Below are 7050 nucleotides of genomic sequence, written 5' to 3'. Positions count from 1 at the left end.
GACAGTTAGGTACATAGAATGATAGCAGTCTTGATTACTTTAAAGCCATTATGTAGGTCACTTGCTGATACTAATTATCAATAGATTGATGCTATAACATTTGATTTCCCTGAAAGATTAGGTAGTAATGATCATGCAGAGTGCAAGTTACCAAAACATGATATAATAAAAAATGCAAAAATTTTCCACACTTTATATGAAAATCATATTAAAAATCTAGAATTTTGTCAGCCTTCTGTGAAATAATACCTGGTAATAATAAAATATGCAGAAGACCTAGTAGAAGAGAAAAGAGAAATTGGAGCAGAAAAAGAACTCTCCACTAGATTATCATACAAGAAATACTAAAGGAAATTCTTCATTCTCAAGAGATACGTTGACAGCTGGAGACTCAGATTTATAGAATGAAGAATGCTGGAAATGACTTGTGCAAAAGAAAAATTATATATTGATAGTAATGGGAGACAGGTTTCTCATTGTTGGAGAAGAGAGTTACAAATATCAGAAGGAGGAAATCTAGAATGTACTCTGTAGTATTGATTTATAACAGAGATATAAGTATGCACTCAGGATATTGAATATCTAGAAATGCAGATACAGATATAAAATATAGATATATAGATAAAGATATAGGTATAAAATACAGATATATACCTGTTTATAAATGCATGCAAATAGATGTGAATATATGCAATATGCATATGGAATGTGTATATATGTTTCCTCCATATCTGTTTACTTAGAAAGCCCAAAAGCCATGACACCACAGTAGGAATAAGCACACCTATTATTCAGATCTTTGTTTCTAAACCCATTCTTTACCAAAGGAAACTAGGACTCCTCCTAGTAAAGGCATATCTCAAGATTGGGATGAAAAAATATATTTAAGATGAGCCTGAAACATCTTCTCGTCTAATAAAGTACTCAAAGAATAATAAAAATATATCAAAATGACAAGGGAATGAGACTGAAAGTAGTTACAGTGGCTAAATACAGGTCACTTTAAGCATCAAAACATAATTTTAAAGTGTTAAGAAATTTAGTGTCAAAATACTCTCACAGATTACTTTTCAATAACAGAGAAAAATGTAATTTACAGTGAAGAATCTTAGAAGATACCACTATGACCAAGTGACGAAACATCATCAGTACTGTGATAAATTTATTTCTGCTATTTCCTACCAAAACAGTTTAACTTGAATCTAATTAAGGGGAAATATGAGACAAATCCAAATTGAGGGACATTCTAAAAATAATTGGCCTGGACTTTTCAAATGTATCAATGTTAAGAAAGACAGAGCAAAGCTAAAAATTTTTCCAGGTCAAAGGAGATTAAAGGAATATAGCAGTTAAATACAACGCATGAGCCTGGATTGGATTCTGGTTTGAGGGGGAAAAAAAGGTCATTTCTGGGATTAGTGAGGAAATCTGAATATAGACTGTGAATACTAGTTGGAGATAAAAGTATTATATCAATGCCAGGTTTCCCAATTTTGAGAATTGACCTGCAGAATGTAAGAAAATATATTTCGTTCATAGGAAATATAAACTGATATATTTAAGGCTAATGGAACCATAAAATAACTGGGACAAAAAGTATGGATGTAAGGATGCCTCATCAGTTTTTCATAAATCAAGGTTATAACACACCATTGTAAAGCAATTATACTCCAACAAAGATGTTTTAAAAAAAGAAAGGTTAAACAGTGTTTCTTCCTTTGACAAACAGAAGAAAATAGATATCATTTTCCCTAAAGATCAATTTTGATAGAGTATATTTTAACGCCATCCTATCAACAATTTTGTATTAATTTTGACCCTTTATGTACATTGTTTTTGAAAATATCTTCTTATAGTATGGGTAGCTCAGAATATTAAACATGCTATACTGCAAAATAATATTTCTCATTACTTTTGATTATATTTGCATCCCTATGAGTCTATAAAATTTTAAATGTACAAATAAAAGCAGAAAGGAATTTTTGTGCCTACTCAAAAGCCTTACTTATTTGAAATGAAGGAATTAAAATGTAAATGAAAGCATTTTGAACACAAAATGCTACAAAAATAAACTTCAGAGATGCAAGATAGCTATTGCTATTTCTCAAATTACAAATTTCTGTTTCAACATCATGCTGGGTCCTGAGACTGCGGCAGTAGATAATAATGTGTTAGAGTGAAGGAAAAAAGGTTGATAGCAAAATAGATTGTCCTCCCAAAAAGTGAAAGGACATCAAACTTAATTTAGTCATTTGTTTTGAGCCCAGAAGCTATTATGTGTGTACTTTCAGGATCTAGGGGAAAAAATATTGAGGGTAGTGAGATGCTCCTGTGACCACATTAACTCCAAATATGTTCAGAAGTCTATGCTGGCTTATTTGGTCATGAGAACCTACTAAAGGTTCTTAGCCACTGAAGGAAAATTATTTCAAAGCTTTTTTTTTTTTCTCAAAATGTTTGTTTCAGAGATTATACAGGCTATATACTCTATACATTCTTGTGTGGCTACACATTAGATATCTTTTACTTTAGATAACACTGTGTATAATTAAAGCTATACAAAATGAGTCTTAAATATGTTGTAAGTAAATAAAATTAAATATTCCAGGATATTAAGCCCATGATTTTGTCAAGGAACTGAGCTAATATTGTCATTAAAATGATCAAGCCATTGTCTTCATTTTATGAAAAGTTTAATGAGTTCCTAGTAAAGAAAAGTGTTATCTCATGCAAATAGGTGATTTAGTTTATTTATACAATGCAATGAATGTCACTAAAGTTGAACATTTTTGTGGCCTTTATTGAATCAAAATAATTATATAAGGCAAAACTGTCCAAATGATGAACTAAAATTTTCCCCTAGATTTGCTGATCAAGTTTAATTCACACAAGGGAAATGTCAGCAAACATGAGCATTTTATATAGATTCTATTGAAACTTCTTTTAGCTACTTAACTAAAGAAAAGCTGAACAATATGGAGATAAACACATTGACATTATATGCCTCAGCTTCTCCTGAGGGCACTGAAGTACTTATCTCTAGAACACAAGTTGCAGCAGTTAGAATTCTGTTAAAAATGAACTAATACTAACTAAAAGTTCAGATCTGACAGATGTGAGAAATGAAAGAATTGAACAATATTTAACTAGGCCAACAAATCCCAATGCTTAATTGCCAGTGTATTTTTCTATTAATGAGTCAAAGATTCATCACACAAATAAATCCCTGTAAAATGAGGCCACATCTGTAAATGATGATTTGATAACCTGCCATATTAAAACCATTTTCCCTAATTTAAAGTTATTTCAGTGAGCCTAAATTTAACGGAAGGAAAAATTGGTATCTCACACATGATACTCATCTCTAAATTACTGAAATTATACACAGGAGAATTACAAAGAATTCGGTTTTTTTTTTTTTTTTCTTTTTGCGGTATGCGGGCCTCTCACTGTTGTGGCCTCTCCCGTTGCGGAGCACAGGCTCCGGACGCGCAGGCCCAGCGGCCATGGCTCACGGGCCCAGCCGCTCCGCAGCATATGGGATCCTCCCAGACTGGGGCACGAACCCGTATCCCCTGCATTGGCAGGCGGACTCTCAACCACTGCGCCACCAGGGAGGCCCAAGAATTCGGTTTTAAATATGCAAAATGACAATGTAGAGAAATTGCACTCTGTTAAAGACATGACTAAAGCTTGTCAAATTGAGAATGAAGAGACAGCCTGGTGCCCTATTCCTCGGGTCACAAAAAGGAATTTAGAAAAGGACATATATATTTTAAGCGTCTAATGAACCCTTTCACTTCCTTTTACAGATGTTCTTACTGAAGCTCATGGAGTCACAAACCACAGGGATACCGGAAAATTAATGACACTCTTGGGATTGATCTTAGCCTTCTGAGACCCTTACAGGTAAGTTTCCACTAGGTCATGTAACCTTACAAGCTGAGAAAGATTTACATACGCTATTGTCAATATCCGTACTTTCTCTTTCAGTTGAATATCATGGTACATCATGTTCACCTTCCCTCAGACCCCCTAGGTTGGTTCTCATTAGAAGTAAAAGCAATAATTGAGAACTTTATTCTCATGAAGAACAATATTACAAAGTTTCAAGATCTCATTCTGTTACCGAAACGCTGACACATCTGTGAAAATTATATAATTAAGACTAACCTCAGTAGTTTCAAAAATAGATTTCAAGAACATGATAGTTGTAATAATTGTATGATTAACAAATATCAAAAAATATTGACAATGCAAGACAAATGGTTAACATTTTAAGGTGCAAAAATATTAAATGATTAGTGAAATTGCTTCGTTTCTCTGGGTCCTTATGTTTAAAATCATTAAGTTGGACTAAATGTTTTCTAACTTTCCCTTGGTATATCAGCTGGTTCACGATTTATCCCCTAAATTAAAAATTTAATGAGAACAGCACTAACTTTGTTTACCAGGTTTGTTGACATTGAGCTGTTGTACATTTTGTGATATCACATGTTGCTCCTGCTGTTTATTTCCATTTCCTTTATAATTCAAAGAAAAGTAAGAGAAAAGTGAAATAAAAATAGATTCAGTTTGCTGTTAAACTGGTTTACCAAGCAATGGAAATCAATTTAGCTTCTATTACAAGCAGCAACAAACATCTACACATTTCTCTGGATTTAACTTTTCTGAGAGAAAATCTGATGTTCACAAATTTGTTGCTACCACAGATATAATCCTTTTTTAATTTGATTATCACAGATATATTCGTGGGAAGCAAAGTTTACCCCTTGGAGTAATACAAGTTGTATTCATGTGTGTGTCGCTTCATGAATAAAGAGAAAACTTTGCTTCAGAAACCCATGAGTTTGAAGCAAAAACCCATTGTAACAAAAGTTAAATTGTTGCATTAACATCTCTGTCTTATTCATTGCTGAGCATAAACAGAAAACTAAATGATTATTTGTGATAACAGTTGAAAATCATCCTCAGTAAAAGAACAAAGTTGCTCATTACATGACACACTTCAGATATAACTGGATGATTTTGTATTTCTGACTACTGTGTAGTTTTACATGAGTCCTGTTGTGTAATTCTTTAGAATTATTTTAAAAGACACAACACTTTAGAACACCTTGGTGGAATAGTAAATAGTAATATCTTTTGAAGATTTTAATTCAATCTTCTAAAATACTTGGTCATCATTATTAGTATTATAGGTTTTGTTAAAGCCAATCGTATTAATAATAGCACTTAATGCACTAGTGCATGAAATGGTAGTCATATTATTAGGTAAACAAAATTATCACAAAATTAATATGTTAAATAATAGACTAATATTTTCTTGGCTTTCCCAATAAAAGTAGTCCTTGTCCAAATTTCAGATGCTGTAATGGATCAAAGAATAAATCAAGGACTTAGTCTCAGGTAAGTGTACATATTTTTTTTTTCTTTTTTATTAGACTTGCTATGCCACTTGCCTATTTTTCCAGCTTTATTGAGATATAATTGAAATATGATATTGTATAATTTTAAGGTATACTATGTAGGGATTTGGTATATGTATATATTGTGAAATGATTACCACCATAAGCTTAGTTGACACATTAATCACTTCACATAATTACAAATCTTTTGTAGTGAAAACTTTTAAGATCTGTTCCCTTAGCTACTCTCAAATATTCAACACAGTATTATTAACTATAGTCATCTTGTTGTACATTACACCCTAATAACACATACATACTAAAAAAGGAAGTTTGTAACCTTTCACTATATTCATTCATTTCCCCCACAGAGGAACTAATCACTATGTGAAGAGCAGAAGAGTGGATGAAACAAGTTTATGTAGACTAGAAATTTTCAAGAGAATTAATTTTGTATTCTCATTTTTCTGCTCAATTTTTCCTTTCTTTATAGGCTATTTTTGATTAGAAAAATTCAGGTCTTTCTTAGTAAGATTATGGGATCTATATTATTATTTTAACAGGAAAAATAGACATATTGCTACAACTAGTCAGTCTGAGGAGATGATAAAGACTTGTTTAGAAAACACCTCCACCATTCCAAATTAGATTTATTATCATGATAGTCATCATTTTCGATTCACAAATAATCCTTTTATGAACTATATTTATTCTGTTCATTTTTCAACTACTATCATATATCTGATCTAACTTTATTGGTTTCCTCACAGAGATTGAACTAAGTTTTATTTGTTTATTACATTTTTTAGAATTTGAAAAGTTCCACTCTAATACAGCATTTCTTTAGTGTGGTGGTTCTCAAAGTGTGATCCCCCCAGGTGGCAGGAACAGAGTTAGAAACTCAAATTCTTAGGCTATACCCAGGAAACTGAATCAGAAACTCTGGGATAGGGGGCCAGCAATCTGTAGTTTAACAAGCTCTCCAGGTGATTCTGATGCATGTTCAACTTTGAGAACCACTACAAATAATTCATCCATACACGCAAAAATACTCTGAGAAACAATATGGGGGTGTTTATGAAATTTAAAACTCCTTTAACTAGAGCATTGATATAAATGAGGGAAAAGGAAAACAATAATTTGTGTTGATACCTATGTTGGGGAAACATAAGCTTATCCAAATTCAAGAGAACTTCAAAAATAATTTAATGATAGTAAGGTCATCAGTAGACAAAATAAATAAACAAAATTCTAGAAGACCCATAGTTTATGAAGGAGTGAGAAAAGATTAAGCAAGGAAATGGAGAAGGCTTTAAGTTAGGGTAGTTCTACAGGAAAATACATGTGAGAGGGGAGTCAGGTTACCCTCCAATCCTGGAAGAACTTCATGCTTAGATAACTCACAGGATGAGAGTAAGATATGGATTTGAAAGAGGGAGGCAATTTAAAGATCTTCATATGGGCTTCCCTGGTGGTGCAGTGGTTGAGAGTCCGCCTGCCGATGCAGGGGACACGGGTTCGTGCCCCGATCCCGGAGGATCCCACATGCCGCGGAGTGGCTGGGCCCGCGAGCCATGGCCGCGGAGCCTGTGTGTCCGGAGCCTGTGCTCCGCAACGGGAGGGGCCACAGCAGTGAGAGGCC

The sequence above is a fragment of the Mesoplodon bidens genome, assembly GCF_964165515.1.
Source record: "Mesoplodon bidens genome assembly, chromosome: 7".
In the NCBI taxonomy this organism is placed as follows: domain Eukaryota; kingdom Metazoa; phylum Chordata; class Mammalia; order Artiodactyla; family Ziphiidae; genus Mesoplodon; species Mesoplodon bidens.
The sequence above is the reverse complement of the archived record's forward strand: the minus strand, read 5'-3'. Positions refer to the sequence as shown.